This window comes from Myzus persicae, unplaced genomic scaffold, assembly GCF_001856785.1.
Source record: "Myzus persicae strain clone G006 unplaced genomic scaffold, MPER_G0061.0, whole genome shotgun sequence".
Lineage (NCBI taxonomy): Eukaryota > Metazoa > Arthropoda > Insecta > Hemiptera > Aphididae > Myzus > Myzus persicae.
In genome coordinates, this window is record NW_019104113.1 from 64846 (window position 1) to 91059 (window position 26214).

General features: G+C 32.6%; 1 protein-coding gene and 1 long non-coding RNA gene across 2 annotated transcripts in view; one reads left to right on the forward strand and one right to left on the reverse strand.

The window, feature by feature from the left end:
• LOC111038879 (lachesin-like) overlaps positions 1-26214 on the reverse strand; it is a gene marked incomplete at its 5' end in the record, with an annotated part of 121306 nt that overhangs the window by 58478 nt on the left and 36614 nt on the right. The window lies entirely within an intron of this gene.
• Positions 10395-11969, forward strand: LOC111038880. The gene is made up of 3 exons (XR_002605023.1): positions 10395-10621; positions 10698-10722; positions 11721-11969. It is a non-coding gene; the product is annotated as an uncharacterized LOC111038880 (long non-coding RNA).

Here is a 26214-nt window from a genome sequence, read left to right on the forward strand (position 1 = left end):
ACTAATAGTGGGTCATACTAACATATTATAACATTATCATCAATTTCTAAATTAATATTCTAAACAATGTTCGTAGAAGTTCGATGAAATGGTAAAAAACGATGATTTTTATAAAGAAATGTTAAAATACTTAATTAACACATAATATTGGTATGAAATCTTGACTATTTTTTTCGGCCAAACAACTCAGCTCAGAATCATTGTTCCTAATCATTTATAATTTAATTGAATGTTACATATTATAATCATTGACCATTTTGTTCTGAATTCTCGTATTTCACTTACAAAAAAAAAAAAAATGATTTGCTTTATTTAAAGAAATTAAGGAGTTACGTTTTTCTTATAATTACATCCCAAGACATTACTAGAATATATCATATTCCGTGTGTATAAACTCACGGTGATTAACCGAACAGATGTTTAATGCGGTTAGTGTAATGCAAAACAAACAAAAAAAAAACCTACGGAGAACTAAAATGACATGGCTAATTACAACGTTTTACAGCGGTAAAACAATTGTTAAATGGTAGACGGGTAACAGTCGGGTGAATAATACGTTAGAAAATATAAGGGAAATGTTCCTGACAAAAGTTTTAAACATCATAAATAACAGTTAAGTATAAAAGTTTACTAGGTAATATTATGTTCTGGCATAAACCACCTCTAATATATATATAAAAAAAAAATAAGCAAGCAAGTGGGTCACCGCGTGTGTGGTTACTACGTGGGCGGATTGGTCAGTTGGAGTGGTTTGATATTAAATACAAAATGCATAAAAGTGACGAACCACCGCTATCAGGAGTTAATCCTTAATTGAAGTAGGGTTTAAAATTAAAATACCTTACACGCACGTTTACGAATTTAAGAACTAATTATTTTCTATTGGTGTGTAATAAATATTTAAATTTTACAACGTTCAGCCATGTAATTATATTACGCATTCATTAATGACTTTTTAGTACAAATTGTTTGACCATTATCATATTACATCTATTAAGATAATAACAATTTAGTTTTGACAATTAATGAAAGTGAACAAAATCTGTTTCTAAAATAGGGGTGATTTGTACAGAATTCAAAATGAGTAAACATTGTCGTAATTGTAGTGAGTAGGTAGTCGTTAAATTACATGATACTTCTTGCATATATATTTTTTTTTTGGTGTATTGTAAAACATTGTATTTATATATTTCTATAATTTTATATGTATAGTGTATACTATAAGTATTGTTTTTTTATTTGTTTAAGTGCACTGCGATCGTATTATTAAAACAAAATTATCCACTAGAAACGTCAAACCGAAAAATAGAAATAATGAAAATTGAAAATTAATGAAAAACTTGAAATGTCGTACAAATATTTAAAACCAAAATAAAAATAAGATTCCGTTTTTTAAACGTATAAAAATCTTAATGATTATATGATAATTCGAAGGGGGAGGGATAAATGAGCAGCGGGCTGTAATCGAAACGTTTATTGCTCATCTCCTTGAATCCTGTCTAGGATAAAACTACATTATATAACGTAAGGAAATACATTTTTTGATTTATACCGTTTGTAATGCAACCGAGAGAACATATTAAATTGTTTTATTATATAATTCTATTATTGAAATCAATATTTGGAGAAAAATTGTTACAGAGAAGAGAATTTTGAGTTCTTTTGTTGTTCCGGAAGAACACAAGCTATGACTCAGTAAAATATTCGTTTACTGATTTTGATTCATCCGGTTATAGAAATATATTGTCTCGCCACGACAGCTTCCGATCGGATAGTTTCTCGGACGGATGTGATCTCGACAGAGTAAGAATCTAGTAGTATATAATATTATTATTTTATATATTGTATAGTCTACGGGTGCGTGTATTTGATGATTGGAAAATAACAGTTTCGCGTAAACAACCGATGGTAATAGATAATTTGTTTTTGGTAAATAACCTTCTATATTAACATCAAAGTGTATTTATTTTCGAAAAATTTGCTAGATATTCGTATACATTTTATTCGTCCTTCTCAACGGGAAACACTGCCCTAGCAGTAAAGGATAAGTTGTTGTGTAGTAGTAACCGCCTGTAGAATTGTTTTAAATAAGTAAAATTTAAGCACAATATATTGGGTTTATGATATTTCGTCCGATTTGGAAGTTCAGTAAAAATGTATTATAATATATATTATTTTACTTTTAATTTCTAGCAATCATATAGTTATTCAATGAAAATGATAAAATAATACATTATAAGTACATTATATATGAATGACAATTAGTTTTTGGTTGATAGTCATTCCTTACCAGTCACTGGATAATATTATATGAACTACGTCGTATTCTCAGTTTTCTACGTTTCAACGACAGATTTAGTACTGCGATCAATGTAACTATCGATTGGCATTTCCCCCATATCATTTCGTGTACAATTATATTGTATGACGTTATTACTTAATTCCAACTTTCGTTTCCCACATTTCAAACGATATTTTATGATATTGAATCGGTAGGCCGTGAAAATAGAAAACCTGGTTATAACTTATAATAGTTGTCATCCACCGCCTGAAACTTGTTCCCAGTAAGTTATAAAAAAGGTCCAATATCACCGACTGTTGAATCTCTTTCACCTACTAGAGAGAGCAAAAAAGTCGTCTAGTTCCCCATACTTATAAGATATTGTGACACTTTAACGATGGGCTTATTATATTAAACACCTCATTCACCATGCACGCATCATTATTGAGTGTTTTTACTGAAATTAAATTGGAGACATTTATACAAGATATGTCTACCTCTATCGTTTCTTTAGCTCCTCATTTATACCCGACACCGGCCGAAAATCGAGAGATTCAACGTTCGGTTTGGTTTTGTGTTTTACCGAATCTTGGTGGATCTTATTATAATCTGTTATACATTACATAATAATATTCAATGATAATTTCATACCACAATTTTCGAAAACACTCACGCGTCTCTCTCGAGTCGTCCGGTGAAAATAATTTGAAATCAAATCTCATCGCGTCGCCGGAGTTTTTTGCGTAGAAAGTAAAGGATATTTATTTTTTGAGACGGCACGCAAAGTATTAAATCGACTACACGTCCATCCCGAAACTGACGACCCCCTGGCTCGTGTGCGTAATATCATCGTTGCAAGTTTACGCTCTCAGCGAACACGCGCTTTCACGTCACTCGAAGGAACTAATCACGTTTTATGCATAAATAATAACGTTAAAGTGTTTAATAATATGTATGCGCGTCTGATGCTCAATAAACGCTCAGACACAGACAACGAGGCGCTGTGCAGTGTGCGTTTCGATAGCGTTTTGCGGAGAGAAACCTCCCCGGACCAGCGACAGTTCAGGCCACGACTAGCTAGCTGTAACGATGATAAGTCATCCTCGTGCAGGTGTAACAGTGATAATATTATGACTCTCGTACTGCCGTATTTATGATGATAAATAATAATGACAGAAGAAAATTCCCGACGAACGTTTTTTCAGCGTATAAAATATGTATTCGAGAATCGCCACTTAAACTTTGTGAAAGGCGTGTTGAAATATTGAACGGACCGAGAGCAGAGTTGATTTTTTTTAAAGTGAAAACCCGGACCGAGCGGCAATAACTCGCGGTATAACTACTTTTTTGTTTTTTCCATTTTCTGGTAGGGTTTTCGTCGGAAGAAAAGGGCTGTCGACACGGAAGATTTCGGGGGGAATCAATACGCGTGGATAATGTGAAGTTGAGCGGGGGGGGGGGGAGGAGTTCCATCACAATACTGTGGTAATAACGTTACATTGGGTCGCGTCGGCGACAACTATACAACAAGTGAAAAATACCACAACATCTCGCGGGAACGGTAGGTAACGAAATATACATATTATATTATATTATATAAAAAAATATTGTTCGTAAAGACGAAAAACGGATTTCGTGTTTGGCCGCTTCTTATCTGGCGAGTGGTTTTTTTCTCCGGCTCTCGTCCGCCGCCGTCTCGAAAGTTCGACGAAAACTTTGCTCAGCGGGTGGCGGACACCGGCGATTACGAGCGCGAGAGTGAATTGCTCGGATCGACGGCCGCGGCGAGGAAAAGAAATAATAGAGGACAAAAAAAAAAAAATAAAAAAATAATAACAATAATAATAATAATAATAATGTACAACCCCGGGGAAATCTGACGACAAAGCCAACGGCATCGGTTCCACGTGGGAATTTCACGAAATTCATAAACACACGAGATTTGACATTTGGCGCACGCACGTGCAGTGTATGTGCCGCAGACTTGACGACGCGTGTGCACACGTACTTATTACGCCGCCGCCGCCGCACCGTCTCCCGAGTGTTTGCACACCCACCGCCGGCCGGCGCGTTTCGGGTTTTCTGTTTACAAATCGGTTTCGTTCGTTTCGCAGGTACGGCCACCGATCGTAATACGCATATTATATCATATTATACACACCGCGAACAGAACTACACCTACGACATAATAATGTATATTGAATAGAAATCTCGGCGGACGCGGTCCCGGCCGCGGGTACCTCCGCCCCGCAGAGACGTGTTTTTTATTCGTCGTCGATAACTCTCGACTTGTGCCGCCGTCTTGCTCAGCAGACAACACGACTACGTGATAGCACTACGAGAGAGCTAACCAGTGACGGGCCAAAGTGTCCTGCAGACTCTTCCGACGTAGGTACACACGTATTATCTCGCACTCGTTTGTCGGTCGTACGATTGTCGTTTCGCCGTCCGACAGTGTATAATCAGAATGCGTCCGTGGCGGAAAACGATCCAAAACAATAATAATGTCCAGGGTGTGTTTTCTCGAAATAACCTAATCGTCGACCGTCACTCGACGACGACACGATCCTTCTATAATTATTATCGTCGGTGGAACTGGTTTTATACTATATAGTACTGGGATTTCACTAGGTGCCTACTTTTACATATTTTATATTATGTTATACGTCTGACCGTCATTCCACAATGGTCGATTATTACGATTTATTTCCCCGAGTTTAACGACCAAAACGACCTGTGTACTCATAATATATTTATGTATTCCTACGTACGTTTATTGTATGACATGTTGTTCAATGAGCACGCGTTGACGTGATATTGTTGTTGTTGCATTATACGCGTCAGTCAATTTCGTAGAAGTTTTAATATGCTCGTATTATAAAGCATATAGTCGAATTAATGGTACAGCGCCTCGTAAAACGACAGTATGAATATGTTTTGCGGCATATTTAACGAACGCCACTATGAATAATGAAAACTTTAAAAGTTCGCCGCAAACAGATGAAAGTGATCTAATTTTTCTGCAGGGTTTTTATTGCTGGGAACAAAGTGTAATTTGACAAACTATCGGATTAAGTTTTAAGTTTTTAAATCCGTTAAAATGCTAAGAGGCCGAATTCTCGATAGTATATCCGAAGGGTTGGCGGGGGGGGGAATGGGTGAGTGACGATAGGATTACGAGTACGCGTTTCGTTGTTAAGTTCGTTTCGGCGCCCAAGTTATTATTATATCGTCATCGTTTGGATCCCCCAAAAAATATAAAAATCGCTTAAACCATTCTGTTTTAACTAGATTTTTTCCCGGGTTTTTCAATTCGAGGGTGGCGGTTGTGGGGTAGCGGTAGTGAGTGTATCGTCGTAATAATTAATTGGATCGTATATATGTAAAATGAAAAACGAGTTCAAAATTAAAAAAGTTATATAGTTATGAGACGTCGACGTAAATTACGTTCGCGCTCACACACGCACCGGAGAATAACTTGTATTTTCTAATATTCATATTAACGCAATGTTGTAGGTTAGGCAAATCGTCAGGGCGGGCTTAATATATTATTATGTTTCGACTTTGTTTATACTTGTATAATATTTAATAAATAAAAAAACGAAATCGTAATATGGACGTCCACCAGACGAGTCTTTATTAAAGTATAATATGTGATAATTAAATATGCATTTTTTTCGAACGTAAATTTTAACGGCGTCTTCGGTTAGCCTCGTATTATTTGTATGCAAATCGTATCGGCCGGCTTGTGGCATTTTCCACTCGACAGTTTGTGTTCCTGCAAACTTTAGGCCATTTGAGACAGGGGTTGTTCCGTTTTTGGTCCCTCGGAAAAGCGGAAAACGGCCCGGGAAGACGAGGACGACGCGATATTGGTTTATGGCGTTGCGCGTGCGTACGTAAGTATTACTTTTAGTTTTTGTTTTAGCGTAAAATATTGAACTCGCGGTGTACCGATATAAATTTACTAAAGATGTTTGGTTTCTGTTAAGACAGTGATTTATGTCCGTAAAGACTGAACGCGGGCCGAATGCGAGTGAATTGAAAGCATGTTTACTACTACCATAGCTTTCGGTTTGGTACAAAAAAGTTATGTGTGTAATTATTTTTATGTAAATTGACAAAAATTAAATAAACATATATTATGTAGTATATACAGACATTTTCTCCGCGAAAAAACACACAAATAAAAATTGTCTACAGTACCTATTTCAAGGTCTCTTCAAAAATATATATCTATAATAATATATTATTATTTGTATTTAATTAGGTACGGATAGGTGGCTGTATATTTTATGAACAGTAGGTTTTTGACGGAAATTGTCGTCTGCTTTATACATTAGACTTGGTCAAATTAACGTTGTCGGTTCTCGACCAAAAACCTTTAAGAATATCATCGTCCGTCTTTCAAAGTCCAAGAACAGTGAACATGAGAAATCGCGAATTGAAAGTTGCATACATTGTAGGTACTATCATAGATTTTGGTCCATGCATAACATCATAGTTTATGTATTTGTGTGAGATTTGTAATATAATTAAATAGTATGGCTTTTAAAATCGCATATTTAAGTTATAAACGAAATGTTATTTTTTTATCTTCACAATTTTATTTCTATAATCCCTATAAAATATCGTAATACTTTCCAATTGATTTACATAGCGTAACGTTGAGAGATAGGAAATTTAACGTAGATTGTGCTTCGAGAATGTCAAATTTTCATCATTTCCATAATTTTCCAAGCGACTGATAAAATGAATTTGTTTTCTATTATATTGTATATTGTAATGCATTCATTTTTCTTGGCCAAATGCAAATTACCAAGAGAATAACAATATAAAATAATATAATATTTTTGTATTATTATTGTTTTACAAATACTTTTACTTTGCTATTTTTTTGTGTATGAAAACTTTCAAAGTGTTGCTCGAGTTTTGCAATGGACATATGGACCTGTGCAAAAAATATGCCCCATCAAATATACTAAAGTTTTCTTTTTGTATAGTTGTAGTTTGTAATAGTTTAAAATCAGTCATTTTCAAAAATCATCAGTATAGTTTTAAATCAGTAGATAGAGCTTAACACTTTGAGAAAAGTTTATTTATACAAATCACATCAAATTTTATTGATACTGATATCATTTACTATTATAAAAAATAAAAATAAAGTGTTCACTTGTGCACATGTATTCGTTTGAATCTAATTTAATAAAACGCGTAAGCCAAATTTTACAACAGTCTATTAAGTATAATACTCGGTACATGCTTTCAACGTGGCTTTCCCTTTTTCATTCCAACTGTGATCACACGGCGACTTGGGTAGGCAATTTAACGATAACATTACAATTGAGTGTGTATTTTTCACGAAGGTAGGTTCAAGTTACAAAGAAAGCTTATAAAGTTATAACTATGTTTAGGTAAACAAAGTCGAAATTGTTTTTAGACTTATAGCTTAGAATTTATTTTTATTTCATTAAGTAGTTGTTTTAATTGGAACAAACCATACATAAGTATTAAAGTTTTCCTCATATTTGGTAAAACATAAAGTAATATTTTAATGTTGTACGAAAAATATAAATTCATTTTTATTTATTAATATCTAAAGCTAAATAATTGAGTCTATAGAATTGGCATTTCTATAACGTTTTCCTCGAAAGTGATACGGGCGAGGCAATAGTTTTCTCGAAACCAATTTAATCCATTTGGAACATATTAATATAATGTACATCATACATGTCCATTACACACTTTTATCGTAATTAGGTTTAGATTCGTTTGAAAGACCTGATCATTTTCTTTTTTATAAAGTTACACCGTTGTTTAATGAGAGTAGTGTTATCTTGCACACGTTATGTTTTATCTTCTTCTTCTACTTTTTTTTTTTTTTTATCAAAACCGCATTTTAGCAGAGTTCTACTTGCTTATTTTCGAGTCTCACTCATTAAAAATAGAAAACATCGAAATCAAAATCGAAACATTTTAAATTATAAAATAGTTTTTATAAACATTAAACATGAATGCATAAAAATACAAACCGACAATGAAAAGCATTTAAAAAATCTAAATTGAAACTGTTTAATTTTCTGAAAATCAATAATTGTAATCAAATTCAAAATTAAGATTTTTTTTTACATCTTTTTAGATTTGCATTTTAAGTGACTAAATATTTATTTTGTTGTATATTTTATTCTTTCTTGCAACTTTATGAAATCGAAATTGGCGAATATAAGAAGAAACCAAACGTGGCAACGTCGCAAAGACACTGATATTGTGTCCTTATTCTATTAAAAGAGTTTTATTACTTTAAATTGTAATGTAATTGTATTATAGTATATTATACACTTTAATTTTAATTAGGTTTTCGATCTAAACAAAGACTACATCGTTTTTTCCTTGTTGCTGTTGTTTATTTTAATAACAGTGTTTACGTTAATAGTTTCAGTAATTTGTTTTTTTAAAAATCGTATTTGTTAAAAATCAATATTAGCTATTGAACTTTTTTTACACCACGGATTTTTTAAATTTTCTAAGTATTTATTTATCAATATTAAATGTCTATATACATAGAAAATACATTTTGCAGTTTGATAGATGAAATCGAAACACGGGGACGCGGGAAATAGTGATCTTATTTAATATAATAATTTAACTTAGCGACTTTAGCCAGCGTAGGTTAGGTAATAAAATAATACTATTATGCGTGTTAAACAAACTGCTATTATATATAGGTAAACACAGACAATATGAACGATTTATTAAAAATGTTAGCGTTTACAATTTTTAATTCTACTGCGATTTCGTTTTTGCTCGCTATTGTTATTTTAAATGTACAAAGTACTTGTTATTATTAATTATAAATAAAAAATTATAATTTAATGATTTATGTGATTTCGTTCGAAAAACAAACAAATGGCAACGAGTTTAATATTATGTATTATTAAAACTAGCAGTGCGATTATTCACTTAAAAATGACCGGCGTATGAGTTTAATCCCGTGAAACAAATACCGTCGAATGTGCTGCGTGTTGTTTAATTTGTTTTTTGGTTAGAGTCCACGTCGTGAATAAATAACAGCCATGCATAGACACAGCAAAGTTATGCTCAATAATTGTATTATAATTGTTGAGAAAAAATTATAAAATAAAAATAACTATTCGGAGCAATCAAATTACGTTACATTAAACGAAAAAATTAGTGTGAAACAATTCTATTATACTTGTAGGTATGATCATCGTATAATTTGTAGGGCGAGTAATTGTGTGTGGGCGGTGGGACAATAATGATCGAAAATGTCGATATTTAAATGTATTAGCTATGTATATACATCTGACGAGTATAATAACTGAATATAGTTTCCTGTAAATTTTGAAACTGTTTGCGAATCTCGTATTATATCCTCCGGGGAAACCGAGGAAGGGTTGTTGTTGGACAACTTGTATCGTTCATTTTGGAAACAGATATTGTCGTCACATAAACACGGCTTAGTTTCAGATAAGTAAGTAATTATCAATACTGTTACATCCCATCACCACCGCCTCCGTATAGAACTTTTGTTGGCAAAGCTCTTCGGATAATGCGACGAAGATTACGGTGCAATTTGTCTAAGTCAAAGATGGTATGTGTTGCATAAATGGGTTTCATAAGCATTTAAGGTAGCCTTCTAAAATTAATTAAATCTTTCACTCCGCCTCTCGTCTAGCCCACACATCATCTCCGATGTGGTCGTGCACGTGAGGCTTTAAGACGAAAATTTAACTTTCTTACTATACTCATATATGGGATAATAGGCGATTAGAGTGCTGTCAAGAACACCATATAAGAAAGTTTATTGTATTCACTTTAAATCCGTGTTACATATATATAATATATGCCTATCATGTGCAGTCGATTTAAATAGTTTCCAAACTGAAACGTATAGCATTATCACATGTCTACATTATACAGTCAATTGACGCGATATTATAAACACAACATGTCTGGAGACTGTTCAATTTAACTAGATCTTTATACAGGTGCTGAAAATAACATTCCTAGTAGACGCCACTCTCTAGATATTTAAATTTAAAACTTGGCGTACATCTTAGTATAGATAAAACTAATAAGACGTTTAGTTTAGACACTCGTACCACCAAGAATATTTCTTTCCTCGAAATCATTGTATGTGATCTTTTAACCTTACTTAAAATAATAATTTATATTTGAAGATTTTTTCAAATCCAATAATATCACTGATATCGTTAATTTTACTCACAACTAAGATTATTCATTTCGCTCTTAAGTGTATTACCCAAGGGTGGTATTTAAAAGTAAAGTCTAAGCGAGCTATATTATTCCGGAAATTGCGTAAGTTTTCTTCTAATTAACGCCATAGAAAAATATGAATTCTTTAATTTAAAAACATGTTTATTATTGGTGGTAGGGCTGTAAAAAAATTGTTTTTGATGGTAAGTACTTCTTATATTATAGCAGTTATCTTATTATAATGGTTATTATAGGCGGTTACAAATTTAAGAAATAAACTCTTTGTACTAATACCGGCTGAAATAATTATAAGACTGTTAACGAATATACACAACACACACACACCAAAAACTTACTATAAAACCCGAGAAAAGCAGTAGGTAACTAAGAAAACGTGGCATAACATACGGCACACTGTTTCAAGGTCTGCAATGTTGAGTGATACATTCAAATTTAAACGTAACTTTATAGATATTCACGACAAACGGTAGTAACTTTGGTCTATTATTTCAGAGTTTTGATTGCTATTTACCTGTCATTTATTATTGATGGTCAAAAATATGAGAGCTACAGTAGTATTCTTTTTAAAACAAACAGATCGATTTTGTTCGAGGTATCGACGCGGGAACTATTTTATAATACATTAAATACTTTTATGTTACTTATAATATTGACTTGTTGTTGGAAGTTATCTAAATAATATTCATAGAAGAAAAATATTGTAGAAACATAACGTCATATTTCTGTTTATCTTATAGATTTATCATACATAATAATATCGATTTTAGTTTTTACGACTTATTTTTTATTTAACAAACTGGTATGGAACATTTTGAGGATTATATTAAATGCATGGGCTAAAGTTTTCTAAGAAATATAAGCTATTACTTACATCCTAGTTTAAATTGATAGGTTTAAAGCTTAAAATTGATACGTCAATTTGATGTTAGGAAGGCTGAGCAAAATTTTGTGAAATTTTTATGTGATGTGGTATAAAAAAGTAACAATTTTATTGTATAGTAATCAAGAGTTTATATAGGTAGACAAAACGTAAAACCAATAGGCTTACTGGTTTTTATGAAAATGTTCAATATGTAGAAAACACCAATATTTTTCTCGTTAACATAATAGTATTACTTCATAAATATGTATGATTGAATTATCTTTATGGCTTAAGAATTTGAACTGTTATGTTATTTAGGAATCATACAACGGAGACGGAAAGGGTCGCAAAAAAATGAGTCGTCTGTTGTCGAAAATGCTGGGACCAGAAACGAGTTGCATGAGAGGAGGTCGAGAACATCAATTTAGAAGCAAAGGAGGGAAAAAATTAAATAAGACGTATCGGTATCAACATAGTTAAAATTATGTGATGTCTTTAATTAATAATAATCTTCGTGCAACAATTTTAATTACCTAGTAAATTAAATACAATTAGTACACAAATCAATTGTTGTGTTATTGTTGCAGAATATTAATATAGTTATATCGAAGTTATACAAATTTCATTGTATTGTTTTTCTGTACGCCAATTGTTTTATTCCACTTAATAGATATCTATGGTGCTTGAATTTGTAAAACGATATTGTTTTTAATTATTTTGAATAATATAGTACAAACAATAATTAATAAACGGTATTCACCTAAATGGTGGTTAAACTATTTGCAGAGATCTGGATCGAAAAAGGGAAACAATAGTCGATTTTCCGATACGAAAAGTTGAAAATATGACTGTGCATATAATATGTTGGTAGGTTTGGGGGGGGGGGGAAACATTTCAAAGTAAATGTGAGTGGATTTTTTTTTACCCAAAGTTCTCGATTTCGTATCTTGAGTTCTACGGTTCTACCGTACGTGATGCACATCAACAGATGATTATTGAGAAGATAAAATGTCGTGTTAAAGCGTTTCGTTTAGTTGCTGGGACTTCGCCGTGGCCACAATAATCGATACGGTACAAGTTTTGAGAAATATCGGGGACCCTCTACTAGATAGCAAACTTAACGCCACATTTCGAAGAGGCTACTTTGCTATCGCGAATCTTTGTAATAATATAACATCTGACCTCGTCGGTGTACGCCTCTAGGTGTGTGGCATCCACCCACACACACACACACACACACAGTGCAAAGTTCTAAGGTGTTGACAGGGGTATCTGCGGGGTGGTGGAAGAACACGGATTTACACTATGTATTTAATCATAATACTATAAAACCGACGCTGGCCAACAATATATATTGTACGACCGGAACCGATAATTTTCCAGGCCCCGTGTCGTGTCAGGTATAGGATCATGGTTCGTATAAGAACAGAGGTGAGAAACGTAGGGCGTCTCGTTTTTGAGACGAGGCGAGTGGGCAGAAAGAGGGTACGACCGCAAGAGATAACGGACCCCAGTGCTATAATACCACCGTAATTATGCGTCTAAAAACGACGATTGTCGCGTAAGGGGAAATGCCTTTGCTCGAGCAACTTTGCTGAAACGGCGAGAGTAGCGGACAGGAGACGGGTCGCAGAGCTCGCGTACTCGTTACGTGGCTGGCGAAAGGGGTCCGTGTCGACCATTTTTCACGCGGTCACCTATACAGCAGTGTGTTCGTGTGTGTGTGTGTGTGTGTGTGTGTTTATTTTTGGGTGGTGGGTTGGGATGGGGTGAAAAGAGCTTGATGCCGAGGGCTCGTTTGCCGACACAATGATGAATGGATGCTGCTGTCGACAACCACAACGGCGACGACGACGACGAAGACGACCATGGCGGCGGTGGCGTTAACGTTTTGTGCATCTAATTGACAAGTTTACCCGGACGCCCGGCGGAGGAAAAAAAAAATTCACTATTCCGAAATTTTGTTCGTACAATACCGTAATCCCTCGCGGCACGCCGACCGGGAATACGAGGTGTGACCATGCAGTGCGACCTACGCGCCTCCCCAGCAGTGCGTCATCATATCCTGCAGGACACTACGTCTGCGTAATGATAACAATACCCAATAACATTATACGCCGTCTCGAAAATATCAACGCAGCGACTTTTGTATCCGTGTACCCACATGGCCACATTATTTATGGTGCCGCCGCGACTATTCGTTATAGTTATACCTATGATATCGCGGTCGTGTCTCCTCGTTACAGACGACGTCATGGACGCCGTGTATACCATAACGTTGTCATATTATTATGGTCTAGTGGATTTCGCTAACGAACGAAACGTGCACGCGTACGACGTAAATGTAGTGCGGTGAAATCACTGCGGTCGCCGCCGTTTGGCGACAGTAATAATACGTCCCATACCGGTCATACGTACGATATTCAATGAATATGAAGTAGACCGCCGCACTAAGTACCTATTAAAGGATCTACGAGATTTGACGAGGTTCTTTTGAACCGGATCTAGTTCATCCAAATCGCAATAAAGTCCATATGATTTTTGAACATCTAACTGATTTAATGAGAATTTAATAATTTGATCAAGAGAACTATACGTAATATTATATTATGGTCTTATTTTTTGAATATTAGGTTTTATTATTTTCCGACCTTTTTGGCTTCACAATTTTTCTTTTTTCTCAAAGTAAATACTCATTTCCTCAAAACAATTGACGTTTTAAGTGATTTTTTTTAACCGTATCTGAAGTCATTACAAAATACTATTTAATACAATTTAATAACTTTGAAAAAATAACTATATTTTTATCGTTATTGTTTTTTTTAAAAGTTTTTATTATTTTAAATGAAATTATATTATACATTTATAGTTTCATATTTCTAAGTAGAATATTTTTTTAAATACCTATATTCAAACTAAAATAGTATTCACTAAAATTAAATTTCGAATAGCAGTGAAATACTTATTACAAATTACAACCTATATGTATGTATTTAAAGCTCAGACAAGCAAGGGGGGGGGGGTTATTTTGTGGATTATCCATGTGACACTCCATTCTTCTCATCTAACTTAAAATAATTAAAGCTATTTAACTATTTGTTTTAAATATAATACATTTTGGATCTATTTCATATTTTGTATTTCTATAAATACTAACATGATTGCTATTATTCAAAAATAAAATAAAATTTAAAAATTAATACGGTAACGATATAAATAATAAAAATATATTTTTATTTCAAACAATTCTGTGTAAAAAATATATTTTTTAACTAGGCAATAATTTTAAAGATAATAATTGTTGACATTTTAAAATACAACCATCTTGTATACAATTCATTATTTGACAATTATTATTTAAAGACGTGGTTTTTGAGTAATTATTGTTACATTTTTGGAAAACTATTGTCTATACAATATTCCAAACAATACTTAGTTCAAGTAATAATTATTATAAATATTTAATACAAAATACACTTCAGAATTGAAACAAAGAGAACAAAGAAATGTATGATTTCATTTACGCACATCAGATTATGTCTAAATTAAACTTTTGTAGTAGTTCCCTTTTATCAGAAAGTGATAACAGACATATCATTATATCAAACTAATAAAAAAAAAAACATCATCGTTAAACTAATAATACATAAATCATTTTTTTGAATATTTTTTTTCACTCTTGTTAATGTATAGAGTAACAAAAAAAAGATGAAACACAAACAATATTCAAAACGTCTTTGGATACAGTAGTTATGTTATAAAATTGAATTGAATAAAAAATGCGTTTAATGTTATTACTTATTGAGAAGAGAAATGTATTTTACTATGCTGTTCCTGAAACGATTTCAGAACAAATATTCATATAATATAATAAAATGAAAATTCCCAGTATTATCGTTGATAATATGAAAAAAAAACATAAATACCCTGCAAGTTTTTCTTCATGTTCACCTAAGAAATTAAAGTAATAAAGTGAATTTGTGTTTTCGCATAAAAACAAAATAAGAGATGTATATTTTTTACTTTCACTGACTAAACTTTAATTCACAAAATATTTTAATACATTTATTTATTTGCTACAATTTGTAAGTATTAAATATACTTGACTATGAAGAGTTTTTAACGAATTATTAATGTAGGGACTGAATGTTGTTCACAATAAGTAATTAACAGAACATTTAGAATTTTAATTTTTGTAAAATTGTGTGTTTGAATACATTATGCTCTGAATACATAAATGCGGACATACCGTTCATAATGTTTTGAAAAAAAAAAACATTATTATTAAACTATTCTTATTATTATTATGAAATGACGATCGAGGCATTTTTTTTGAATATATTTATCAATTTAAAGTTTGCTGCTTAAAAAACAAGGCATTTATTTTCTGTTGTAAGATTATCGTAATATAATAACAAAAATGTCTCGTATCTTAGATTGATTTTGAATAATAGCACGACAACAAATTCAACTTTAAATGATCACTTTATTTGATGACCGGTGAAAGTCGAATTTAACTAGCAGGGAATCATCGCGATCGTACCATAATATGTATAATAAACCATATTATACGATATACTAATTCTATGCAATTGTAGTGTAAGTAACACTTTGTAATATTGTGTGTTTATAAGAATAAAAAAAATAATATGTTATATAAGAGTTGTATGCAAACATATTATGTATTTCAAATATTTTAGTCATGCAAACAAAAACTGAACTGTTTCAATTTTTTTGTCTACAAAATATTGCTCGAGGCGTAGTTCTGGATTTATCTTTCATTATTGTTTAACAAATACATATGGCTGGTAGTGGTGCGATATTGTAGTCTATCTAGAACAGTAAGTAGCTCACGCGGGACGTTTCTCGCAGTAGTTTATGAATCAATTTATGTGTCCGAGACGATAAACAATAAATATATTATATTATTTGCGATTTTAAATTCCCTTCGAAGTGATATTTTTTTATACTTCTAGTCCGTAATATTATAGTTATTATTTATTTATGAGTTTTTATCTGCAGGCTAAAATATAATTATCAACTTTGTAAGAAATAACATTGAAAGACAAATACATAAAATATTTTATAAATAAATAGCGAAGAAAAAGAACTTAATAAAGTTTCTCTCCGTGCTTTTCAATTTTCAAATAATGGATTAGACTCATAATAACCATTATGACAATAATATTAACACTTATTGTATACAATATAATATGCCTCTGTTTTATGCATATTTCTTCTTCACAAATAAAATTAAATATTGAATAAGAGACAATTTACAATTTGTGGTCTTCAATAGGTACGTAAGTTACCACAAGTATTTAATATAATTGTTATTCTACATGTTTATTTAAATGTGGATGTAATTTTTAGGTTTAAATATTTTTATTTTAAATAAACCAATTAATTTTATATAGATTATTATACTTAAATGCATTGCAAGTACACATATTTTATAGGATAGTTTTGAGGAATTACAATAAATGAACAAATAAATACGAATGTATGAATAAAATACTTTTTTTATGTTATATTCTAATAACTGTAGTTAATCGGTATTGGTTGAATTGACTTTATACGATAAAATTAACTTATCATGGTGTATAGCAAGTTTAATATATAATACATATTTTGTATCTATATACTAATTGGGAGTTTAATATTTAAATTACTTAATCATTATTCAGGGAAATTAATTTGTATTAAAATAACCCAAAACGTGTGTAGTATAATACCTACCATTGCAAATTGCAATTAATTATTATTTTGATAACAAACGGTTATTGTTGAAAAGCCGTCAGACTTTTTGAACTTGGTAAAATAAATATACATTTTAATTACGCTTTCGAAGTGGATTATTAGGGTTTTGTTAGGAATTTCGTACATGTATATTTTTCTGCGGGATACTCTCATCCATTATTTATGTTAGAAACAGCGTGTAAGTGCTAATTGAAAACACTCAATATCTGTGCGTAGATCCATGTAATTTGAATTCAGCATGTAATACACATTTCCATACTCTTTACATTTTTTTACTGTGAATATTTTTTTCTTAAAAGTAAAATTCCTAAATTTCAGTATCTCGTTTAATTTTGGGTTGAATTTAATACGGCAAAGTTAGTTAAACCACCAAAACGAATTCCTTAAATTATTATTATCGTTTACACAATGCATATTATGAATGTTTTAGGTTCTAAATAAATCAAATCATTATATGCGTGGAAAAAGGTTTATTTTTTCAATTTTATTATAACGATACATCGGTCGGGTGAGATGGTGACAGTGGACCCGGCGTATGCCATCGAATACTTACCAAGGAATTTGTGATTAAGATCTTTATCGTCGTCGTCCAACTTTGTTGACATTCCGGAAATCCGGAAGTCGAACGGAAACGGTACTCCTCGTCTATTTCTCTCCCTATACACAGATCTATACGTGGGACCACGCATACACATACCCACGCGTATATTATATATATATACATTCGATTTTGAAATCGCGCGGTCCGCACAAGACTACATTAAGGCACAGGCGACGCAGAGCAGTATATACGTTTAATGAAATTAAATTACTGTTGTAGCCAGCTACGCTATTCGCCGCAAGACGAAGACTCCGATGCCATGACACAATACGTATCCGGTAAAAAAGAAACTTTTCGACCGATAATCGTGCAAGTTTTGCCTCCTAGTCACTGAGTTCTACGACTAGAGCACGACTGAATGAGACGACATATCACCTCCCCCCACCAATTCCACGCACACACACACACACACACACACACACACACACACACACACACACACACACATATTGAGCCATATAATTCGTCACTCACATCATGAACAAGTATCTCTGGAAATTAACAATGTAATCAGAACTCGAGTTCAAAGTTAGCAGTGTTGTTCTAAACAAAACATCAGTACATTGGTTGTAATAATTGGCACCTACCTATTAATATACAAAAAGTTAAAACTAATTTTTGATGGTAAACAATTTTCTATTGAGTTTTTCATATTAAGTTCTAAAATTTCATTAGGTGCTCATTAGCATACCACCGAAGAACATATATATTATCGAATTTAAATATTATAATAAAAATTTCTTTAATTTTTTGTTCAGCATTTTGTACATTTCATTTTTATTTTACCAACAACGGATAACAGTTTTAAAATTGCACTGTAGCACTTACCGTTAAAATTATTCTGTTATCTGAAACAATTGTCGAACAATCCATTGTCTTTACAAATTATTTTATAACTTTTCAAATCGATATTAATTGAAGGTATCTATTGATTTTTTGTATAAATTATTGTTATTTATAAATTTAGCTACACAATATTAGATGCACGAATTATTTTTTTAAAACGAATGTGAGTTATGCAATTGATTTGAACGGTTAAAAAATATTTTAAATTCTGTCTTTTAATGAAATTAATTCTCGTACATAGAATTGTATCGATACCGAGCGTATTTAGTTAGAAAACATCATTTCAGAACTATATCAGGTTATCACGCAATATTATATCAGCCAATATAAATGCATAATAAAATGGTTTTAAATATGGCACACGCGTTGAACGCTTTTTAGACCCCTTGATGGCAACCCAAGGCAGACAAAACAAAATAAAATTATAATAATGTATTGTTAATATGATACGACAGTTTTAAATTTTAATTGAGCTTAAAATAATTAATCCTCAAAGGGGTTGAATTTGAGTCTGCAATTGAATAGAAAAAAAAGAATACCAACTCGTCGTTAGTTATTCATTCGAAATGTCTATTAAGGAATTCGTCGTTTAAATTGTATACCGTGTTTTTACGCGTTTAATTTTGTGCTCTCAGTTTTGGTATTATAATATTATTATACTCGTACTTATGTATTTTTCGCTTTTCATTTAGGTCTTCATTAACTTCAACATGACGTGTAATATAATAGCACGAGTGCATGACGTATAATATTGTAAGAATAATTACTATGATGTAATATTGTAAAACTTATTATAATCGCGTTTAAGCGGTAAACAATGCCGGTTTTTTGAAAATATTAAATGGGTCAACGTCACCATCGCCATCATAGCTACCGCAGTTTGTAAGAATACAACACACAATGATTTCTTATAATATATAATTATGTGTTTTTATTCTCACATAAATAAATTCAAACATATTCGCCTAAGAATTTTATAATATTTTCTTCTAAACGAACAAATGCTCTTCGAGCTACAGATATTTTATTCACAGAAGTTTACAATATATTCTTTTTATAATACGTATACTCTTCGAGTCACAGTTATATAATATTTATATAGAGATATTACAACGCAACTCACGTTGGGTATAAATATTTCNAGTTACGGTAACATATGGTAACGAGTTTTAAGCGTGTACCGCAACAATCGATACCCCTGATAACAGTTGTAATTAATTCTATATATGGGACGGCATTACGATTTGTGTTATCATTCTTCAGTTTGCAGCTTTTCTGTGTACGATATTGTAGTTGACTTTACGATATCGCCGGGTGAATTTATTCCGACTGAACAATGTCTTAATGTAAACATAGTGTCACACGACGGTTTGCTAATTACACTGATTACTATAGTCTGGGCGTCAATCCGGCTGGTAGAATTAGCGATTGTATACTTTATACGTTTTATTTTCTTAAATTAATGTAAAACTTTGCAACTTAAGGAACTGACATTGAATTTGATTTTAATTTCGTCTAAGCGATATTTCCTATGCCTAAGTAATATTTAACACCCGTATCGTTGACGAATACGTCACTGATGCACTTTTATACCTGTTAATATATTTAAGAGTAGTTGTGCCTTTTTTAAATGTTATTTCAATATAACGTTACTTGAGTGTCATATATTTATGTCATCGACACTACAGCGCACGGTGGCCAGAAATACAAATTTAGGTCGACAAATCGGAAGAAAAAAGATTAAATTTAAGATATTTTGAGCTTGATAGAACAATATCAGTCAGTACAATATATAGAATAACATTTAATTGTATCTGGGTTATTTTAGCAATTACTTTAGAGTAATTTTAATTTAAACTACACCTAAACATCATTAGGAACAAGTCATATTGTAAATAAAATAATTTTGTCTCCCTAAAATTGGTAACTCGATGCAGTGGGAGGGGATGTTTCATATTATGACGTATAAAAATAAATTAGGGTAATAAGTTGGTGGTGAACTATTCCAAAAATCCTAATCGAATATTCTCGTCATCGCGGAACAATAACCGTACCCCGGACGGGGTTTTCGTTCGAGTACTACTCGAGATTTATTAATTTTTTTTTTAATTGCACCATATCATCGTTGTACACACATTATAGGTATTATTATTATGACTTCGTCATCGTCGGCGTCATCATCATCATCATCAATCGTCATAATCATCGTTGCAATAATGTGCATCGGGACACCACTCGAACTCGGCAGAGATCCGCGTATAAAGTCAACGGTGGCGGAAGCGGAGGGTCTCGTGCATTGTACAACAATATTATGCTCTCGAATAATGTTTATTCTCTATACGCACTTCTGCAGCGGTAAAAATATGAACTAAAATAACGACGCATGCATTATTTTATATACATAATAATATTATTATATTGTACAGGACACGTACTGGTTTCTTTGTGTGTGTCGATGACGATTACAAATAGTCGCGGGTGGTTGAAGGGTATAGGTATGTGGGTGGGCGGATGTCGGCGCAAGCACATAATAATAATATTATTACATTTTATCGACGGGGACCGTTATTTATTCCGTATATTATTTTCGACACGGCTCGCGGTGGTCGACGTAATTTCGTGTTTCCAATTAGCGCCGCGCCGTACAGTTCAGTTACGATTATATTACAATATATAATATTTTACGTATAATACACGTACGGCGTGATTCACATATTATGTCGAGCCGCACACACGCACCGCCGTCGGTCGCATATTATATTATTATTATTATTATTAAATCCGTCCTGCTTTGGTGCAAGCGTAGGATAACACACATAACCGACCTACTGCAGCGGCAGATTATTATAATATTTACTATCGCATACGACGTGTGCGCGCGCGATGATATCGGGTATCCCGATCGCCGTCATTCTATTTAATTAATGAATATTATAATAATATGCAGAATACATTATTATTATTTTGTTCGGTGGCCATAATAAAATTCGAATTTTTTTTTGTTGCTGCTATTAACTCTAGATACCGTATTATCCGTTGTTCGATATAATATTGTATGCGCGTGGCGCCCATATTATAATAATCATAATAATATCGTACTTCGAGTATTTATATTATGCTCCGTAGTATTCATGCGCAAATAATAATGAAAAAATATGTTTAAAAAAACGAAACCATCTCGTAAGTCAACGTAGACGACGGTGGCTGAGGCGGCGGCATTTCCAATCAGCCCGGTGAAAATAATAAATAATTGTAGGTATATTGTATTTTACTTTAATTAATTTAAAACGAAACGGAAAAATGAAAATACCGGAGTGCACCGAATCGACCCTCGTTTCTCGACCGGGACTTGAATGTAAAATGTACATATATATATATACCTACATAATAATAAACATAATATATCGGAAGGCATCGACAGATGTGAATAAAACTAAAACTTCGAAGACAAACTTTTTAATTGCACAAAAAAAAAAGTAAGGTAGGCAATTAATTAATAAGCTATACACGAATACGAAGTGTAATTAATACGCTGAAGCGTTTTTAATGTATTATGATGTACCTAATTTTAAAGCATGGAATTCGTATTATAATCATTAAATTAATATGTTTCGTACATTTTTATTTTTCTTCTAAGCGCGTACAACATAATATTATTATCTACCTATATTGGCTACATTCATCGATGCTATTTTCCGCCCATAAATCAAATCGAAACGACACGTCTGTCGCCTAAGGCTCAGCTGTTACTCTGTACGCAGTGGCCTTCAGGTCCTTCAGGACGTTGGAGTTGTTGTGCAAACGACTTGTGCGGCGGTTGTTGCAGTGGCGAGAGGCTCGCGAGATTTTCACGAGGGTTTTCCGGGCCGAAAATATAATATCATATAACAGTGTACGAGCATTTTCCGGTTTCGCTATTTCCCGTCGCAAACATTCCACCAATGCCTCCACTTTTCCATTCGGGTTATCGTAGCCTTGAGTCATATTAATATTACTGATATGATGTCGTCTCGTGTACCCACGAAACATCTTACATTTTTCATCGAATTTCGTCGCAGTTTGGACACCAATACCACGCTGATTATATTATAGGTAGGTGGTTAAGTTTATAATAACTTTATCGTTCAACATAACATTTCCCCAGCGATCGAGAGGCCGTTGCCCCGTGTGGCCGTGTATCGTACTGTATTTGCACGGCAGCCGTCTTTCGTTAAACATATGATATTTACAGTACCTACTAAAACTTTTTTGTTGACATCAAATTGATTAGTTCGCAAGCGTGCGCCCATTGGTGTGCTAGTCATAGATTATAATATAAGTATTCACGTTTCAACTTAAATCATTTTCCAACTACTGTGTGGGGAGGAGTTGAGGGTGTGACTTTTTTTTGTAACAACTACCACTCATGCCATCCAATGCACAATAAAAACTATTTGACGTAATCACACCAACACAACAATGGATCTCATGAAAAAATGAGGCTCATAATAAAAAAAAAATTCATATCATTTGCAAATGTGCAATTATGAATCATTACACTACAATAGAAGCTATAGTTGTCTCTACTTTTATTCCCAGAGCTGCAAGGATATGAAGTATGGGTATGAGAAAAAATAATTTATAATTGGTATATTGTTTTCGAATCAAACGTTAAAGTGTTAATTAAGGGTATACATAATACCCTTATTACACTTGATTATTATTGAAAATAACAGTGTACAATACTATAATTTACCAATAAAATAATTACACTTCTAAAACAAATTGATATGTACAACCTAATTTAAGGATCTATTATATTATTTATTTATTGTAACCAAAAATAAATTAATATGTACAAACTAAATTAAGGAACTATTGTTTTACTTTATTATGTAACCAAATGCTCTCACTTTTTGTTGCAAGCTAATAACCTTAGCAGTTGAAGCTGTACCACGAATAAAAAAAAATACTATAATTTCGCTTTTATTTCGTAGAACTTATTTACTTAAGTATTTCATATGTATGTATACTATATATAGCATCCTGCATTTATTGAACAAATTGCCTATTTATACATGTTTACCGTTTTAATAATATCGATTCGATCATAATGAATTATATTGTAGACAATACAACGGTTAACTATTCATTATATTAAATTTTGGATTCATAAATTGTGTATAAATAGTCGAAACCTTGGGGGACTTTAGCTTGCAGGTATAACCTTACTAGTTTTTCTTCTAAATAAATATCAAAAATAAAAAAGTAAACAAAAGTTATAGTTTGGTAGGTACTCGTTGAAAATATTGTTTTCTTCGATCTCTTCGGCAGAGAAATGAAAAACGCCCTTCGCATACATCAGTGCATTAACGGTGATTTGGTATAAAAATCGAGGTGAGGCGAATCGATTTGAAATAATATAAATCCGCAATAAATCAAAAGCTATGCTTTTTTACAGTTATATTATGATAAATATCAGACGTAATAATATTTTTGTGCGGTAAACGCATTGCGATCATTTTGAATTTTGAACACCTGCAGTAATAATATTATTACATATCATAACCATAATAATAATTTGGTGTTCGAGGGTGGAGAGACGGAAACGCGGTGGTGGTTATAGGTCAACAATTATACAAGATTGCTTTTTAGTATATCAGTGTAAATTAGGGTTTCAAGCTTGCATTGTAACTCGATTATTATCACCTCCGGTGGCGGCGAGCTAACATTGAAAAAGGAGTATAATTCTACACAGGTACATCCTACGCCTGTGTTTCGTATCAGTGTGTGTGTGCGTGCGCGTGTGTATGTGTACGCGCGTGTGTGTGTGTTTGCCCGAGAACGAGAAACCGATAACGATTTCGCGTGTTTAGGCTAGTTCTGTGTGACCAAAGTCTGATAATAAAGAGTCACATATATTATACACATATACCTATCACACCACGGCTATATGGACTACATTTCGTGTAAGGTAATGTAAGGCACACGCTAGCGTACACAATAATAACACGGTCTTATCGAAGTATTCGGCGTTGTTATAATTCAGACGACGCGCTTTATCGTCCTGTTCCCGTGATTTATATGCTCTGGATTTAATAGACCCACTCGAATACCCTACATCGAGTACCAAAAACAATTTCGAGGCTTCTGTTTTCGCACATTGAGACGATCAAATCTTTTGCGAATAATTTCGTTTTTATATAATTATCCACTGAGCGAGAATCGTCTCGCGCATCACACTCTGATGTTTGCGATAGGATCACCACAGCACATTTTGCAGCGATTTTTCATACTGATCGAAAGCATATTATATTACACAGATGACACTACAACGATTAGCTCAAAACATTTTATTAGATTATGTACCTAATTATTAATCAACACAAAATGAAATGTATAGATATGTAAAACTATTTCGTGATAATGGGATAATGATGTCGTGAGGAATCTTCATTGTCATTATTGAACTAATATTATCAATGAAGCTCATTGTTGAACGCATGTAAAAGACAGTTTAATACAAATCATATCATCGATAAAAACTTGTAAAAGCCAGTGAGTGAAGTTGGCGTGAAGTTGGGATGATGCATTAAAACAAAGTAAACACTGTTGTTGTAGGGAAAAAACCATTCGACCGTAAACGGACAGTCGTCCGACCAATTTAATATAATAATATAATCAGTTTATTTGTAAGCTTTATATGCCACGTGGCCATGTAGGTAAATATGTAATCCGTATCGATTTCGTGTTAAATAATATTTTAATGTATCAAAAATATTTTATCTCGTGATTGGTTTGATTATTATTGGCATCTGAAATTGATAATTTGAAATTTCGTCCGAAAGCTCTCGTATTACCACAATGTCGGTAATCATGATGAACGAAATTGTATTTGTTTATTTATTGTAACAATGAACGATGACGTAATATTCAAAAATTCATTACCAAACAATTTAAGTGTAAATATTTACGATATCAACATTTTTCAAATTATTTTCTACTTTTTTTATGATCAAATAATAATCAATGTTTTTTTTTTTAAAGTATAATTTTCAAATAGTTTTTATGTACACATTAGTGGAATCGTTGTGTTTGATATAGTTTTCATGGTGACTTGTACAAATTATATTTTTTTCAATAACAACGTGAAATAAAAAAAAAATACTGCTGCTCCTGTGCAATATACGGATATTGTGCACAATATTAATCATAACTAATTTTATTACTAATACATAATACTGTGGTAAAAACAGCCGGTTTCTATCAACATAAATAGCTGCAAAACTCCGTTCAAAATGCGTACGTGAATTTCTATAGTTTTGTCAGCGGTAATTATTATTTGCATAGGACCGAATTAATTAAAAAGCGTTATTTGTCCGTAACAGTGTTTCACACAATGGCGTTTTGTGGCAAATGTCATTTGTACAAAATTCTCTATGAATAAACGGGTCCGACGAATTTGTGCGTGAACCTTCACGCATTTTTTTTTTTTACAGCTTAATAAACATCATCTACTGTTTGATTAATCATACATAATATAATTTAATATGATTGTACAGTCTGCGTTATTTTTCGCATGCACTGTACGAGTTCCATTGTGTGAATTCAACGTTGTCCGCCCTC